This window comes from Camponotus vicinus, unplaced genomic scaffold, assembly GCF_025532165.1.
Source record: "Camponotus vicinus isolate PSW18456_S1 unplaced genomic scaffold, iyCamVici1.0 SCAF_11, whole genome shotgun sequence".
Lineage (NCBI taxonomy): Eukaryota > Metazoa > Arthropoda > Insecta > Hymenoptera > Formicidae > Camponotus > Camponotus vicinus.
In genome coordinates, this window is record NW_028141947.1 from 3,753,959 (window position 1) to 3,758,713 (window position 4,755).

The window sequence follows — 4,755 nt, forward strand, 5'->3', positions numbered from 1 at the left end:
CCATTTTTTGAGGCTGTCAAGGTGGTGTACCCCCTTAATTTGTATCCTCACGAGAGTAGAAGTGTGGAATATTGAAAATTCGCGTAAGGAGTACTTTTGTCATTTTTAAAGATATTCGAAATCTAAAAATAGGTGCTGCTTCGTAATTATTTGTATACATTTATACTCTTTTCATTTCGTTTGTATTCTCTGGGAGTGATAATATTGAATATTGAAAATTCGCGAAAATAGGAAAGTTAGGAAAGGGGTAAGTTTGCTATGTTTTTCCGACAGTTCCCGACAGTTCTCAAAGTTTTCACTGTTTTGATAGATTTTAACGATAGATCCGGCCTTTAAATACTTTTTTAAAATAATTTTTTAATTTTAGCGGTGGCCACTTTTTTTAGACTTAAGAAGTGCTAGCAATTATTTTTTAAACCTACGCCAAGTTTAACTGCTAATTTGAAGAGCTAAAATCTATTTTATAATCTGTAACTCTTAAAAATTAAATACAATCAATATAATGTTTAAAATCTTAAATATGAAATAAATATTAAATATGATGAATAGATATTAAATACATGTAGCGTCGTGTGAAGTGTTGCGAAAGGATTTTTCGAAGGATCAGCCACTAAAATTAAAGAGAAAGAAGAAAGTATTTACGATAAATCTGAATGGCGACTGAAAAAGAAAAAAATGGTATCCGTCCACAAATTAGATTTATGGAACAAGAAATAACCGAGGAGGAAATGCAAATGACAATAATAATATATTATTTTTTCAACGATTTGGAATTATTTTGCTTACTTAATTAACCATCCATTGCGCATTTATCTTATTTCGTTAATCACTATTTCTACGAGAAGAATTTATAAAATCACAGCTATTGCACGGATTACCTACTTACGTGTTTTTTTGTATGGTCTCGATCTCGGACATTTTCGACAGGTGAGCGATTCACATCTTTGAATGATTTCAAATATTTATTTCAATTTTTATTGCGTCTGGCTACAGTTATATATTTAATAATTTGTATTATATTGATATATGACCATTTTTAGCGACCGTTATATTCAAATATGCGTCGTTTTTATTATTCAACATTGTTTCTGTTATCGTTTGCATTTGAACTCCAAAACTCTTTACTTTTTATTTTTTCAACATTGAGAAGAAGAATCAAATAGATAAAATAAATCAAATAGAATATGTTGTGCCCGCGCCGTGGGGGACGGGACTTCAGGGTTTTTCGCCCAAAGGATTAGGACCCAGGCAACAAATGTAGACACTCCGTACTTGATAGTAAAGGAATATATTTCGGTCGTTCTTCTTACACTGGCCTTACGCTACTCTTGTGTTTGTCTTATACGCTAGGGTTAAGCGTAGCGAGCCTACTTTAGTCAATGCGGCGGCTTATATTGTTGATGACTTCAGATTTCTTTCTGCCACCCCGTCGTGGTGATCGGTTTATATATCGTTGGGTACAGGAAGGATGAGGTGTCCCTGGGCCGGAGCGCGGTTCGTGCTCCGTTTTGTTATGCTTATTCAGCTTTGGCCGTGACTTGCTTTTCTTTTCGTCACGTTTTATTTTTATTTCTTAATATCTTAATATCTTATTTCCTAATCTCTTTCTTTTAGTTTAATTAAATTATTATTTCGTCGGGTTACGACAAATAGATCGGAACGTTTATCTGTCCACTTTACTGAATTTGTAATCTTCATTATCAACATCAAATTAATTATATTTTTAATTTATATTTATGCATACGTTCCGCGTTTTTGTTTTTTTGTCCTTTTTTATTTTTTATTTGATAGTTTATTGTACGAACCAATTAATACTATAATTATTATTTAAATATGAAATCTAAAATCTTCTAATATTGTGTATTTTGTATATAAAAGCTAAATATAATGCATAAATCTATGTCTGAAATTTTTGAAAGCTAAACAATATCTATATATAATCTGTATATCTATATATTTATAATCTATATAATATCTATATGATCAATAATAAAATAATATAAATAATAAAGTAATACATCTATCTGGAGAATAAATCTATCTACATTCTTATCAATCTATTCTACATCTCGATTCAATTTTTTTTAAATTTTATATAAGACTTTTTTAAATCTATTTAATAATTTCATATAATTTTTTATAATTTTTTTGCTTGCATTTTATTTTATAGTTTTTTTTGTTTTGTATTTTATTTTATTGGTGTTTTATTTAATATTTATCGATGTTTTATTTAAACTTATTTAACATATATTCTAAAAGATTTTTAAAAATACATGTACAAATTTATTTATAGAAAATTAAGTATTAATGTAGTTTAAAAGAAGCCTATTCTACTTAATAATAAATGTGACATTGAGAAACTTCATAAAATAAAGAAAAATTAAGAAGAGGTTCAAAAAATATCAATCAAAACAAATTACAGAAGGCTAAAAACCAAGCGTCTATGTAAGAGCGTATACAAAAGATATGTAATTATTATTAATTCACATTAAAATATAATAAATCAAATAAAAGATCGAAATACATAATATAAAATAGAAAAGCGTGGCAAACGTTTCGTTTCCTACTCCAGGCCCTTATCAATGTCATTACAAAAATATTATAAAGTGTGAGCGAAAGTACAATAAAAAAATTGAAAACATAAATCAACGTGTGCTACGATTTTTTATTTTATATTATGTATTTCGATCTTTATCTAATTTATTATACTTTAATGTGAATTATTAATAATAATTACATATCTTTTATATCTTTGTTCTTACATTTAACTTCATAAAGCTGGATATCGCCTTTCGCATATTCTATTGAGCTTTCGACAGATACGATTTGTACCATTGTCATCCTGGTGATTTGCCTCATTCTGATGATCAGTATCGACTTTATGCTCGAGCTGAAGAAAACTGGCATGATCTCATCGTACGCATTATATATTTCACTACTATTTTGTCAGGTGTCACATGTGTTTCTCTGGTGCTGCGTATATGTGATACTTATCATTTAAACTGTGATACTCATTGTCCAGGGAACCCGATAATATGAACGTTCTGGAGGACATTCGTGCTGGAACTTAACTTCTGGAATAAACCCGAGACGCAGAATATGACACAATTGTCATCGTCGTACATAACGTCGTATGTGAAGGAACTCTTGTCATAATAGGACTTGAGCAATTTGCTCAAAGCCACCACAATGTCCTCTTGAGTATGATAGAGTAACATATTTTTCTTTGAGCCTTTCTTCAGAAGATTCCTATTGCTGTGTACAAATTGAGTCCAATTTTCTGTGTTACAGAATTGGAAATGGCGAAGCTCATAGAATAAAATGCGTCTTTGTGATTGTGTCTGTAAACTCATCTTCTCTAGTTGATCATGCAGGTTGAAGAAGTGATAGCCGAATTTATACACAAGACGCTGCGTCCTTTCGTCTTAGAAGTGGTCTTTGTACATTAATAGCATGATACGCCACCTAATTCTTACAAATGCAAACAATATTTTCTCGCAGATTCGACGTACGATTCGATTACTACGTACTACGTACTAGTTCACTGTTGAATAATTTTTGCAAAGTAGATTTCTGTCCAACCAAAGTTGAACGACCTTTGGATTCTTCTAGGAGATCCAGTACGTTCATATTTAATAAAATGTTATGTCTCAGGTCTCTAAGAATTTGATGGATGTTGAATTCGAATTCTCTACTGCTGATAAATTAAATAGTTCGTTGCGTTGTAGATTTAGATGCTCAATAATGGCTATAGCATTTTTCATTCATCTTCAAAATGATTGGACATTCTGAGCTGAGATAATGGGCAATAGTCAGACAGACAGGATAGACAGTCTTGTTTATCCAGATCTAAGTGAAAATATTCCAGGTTTAAGATTTTCTGATTTGAATCGTATCTTTTGGTTTGGTGCGCTTAATAACAGACACTGTATATGGATTCTTAGATCATTGATCGAGGCATATCCCAAAGGATGGCATCACCATATTCTGATTTATGATGATTTGTTTTGTATAACTTTTCGAGAACAGGATCGCAATTTCTCGATATGAAATATGTATCCTCTCCATAAATATTTCATATCAAATTGGATGGTGGTACTGCCTTTAAAATAGCCTTCAAGATTGTCTTTTTGTATATTGAGACTACTTTTAATAACTCTTTTTGTGCCTACTGCATCTTAATAGTATATTTTAGTATATAATAGTATATAATAGTATTTTTAGTTTATTTTTGAAAAGCAAACAAAGTCTTAAGTAATTTGAAAATTTTAAAAATGTTAAAACTAAATTACTAATTTAATATATATTTCTTTAATCACATCTGATATATGTATTAGGTGTATAAATTAATTCTCGGCCCCTAAGTTTATTCGATGACAGTATCTATTTAAATTCGTATATCTTTTCCGCCATATAGTTGTTTTGAAGCGGCATACTTCAGCTTCAAAACGAGCCATAGTACTTGATGCTGCTGCTAATATAATCTCGAAAAACAGTAGTGAAAGCAATGTCGTTCGAAAAGCAGCACCTGAGGCATTATCTTCTTGAAGCATTGCGTTATTTATTATGAGATGCTCGAACCTGGTGAAATTGTTACTTCGGCACGTTACCAGAAGCAAATGATCAAATTAAGTGATGCGATTGAAGCAAAAAGGCCTTTTACCGGCAGTCGAACGAGGCAGGTGATTTTGCTGCACGACAACGCACGGCCCCGCACAGCAAAAGCGACCATGGAAGTCATCTCCAATTTGAATT

At 31.1% G+C, this 4,755-nt stretch overlaps 1 pseudogene; it reads right to left on the minus strand.

Annotated features, from left to right (window-relative positions):
- Positions 1–1,389: 1,389 nt before the first annotated feature.
- On the minus strand, positions 1,390–4,553 carry LOC145961783 (nuclear RNA export factor 1-like; annotated as a pseudogene).
- Between the last annotated feature and the right edge of the window lie 202 nt (positions 4,554–4,755).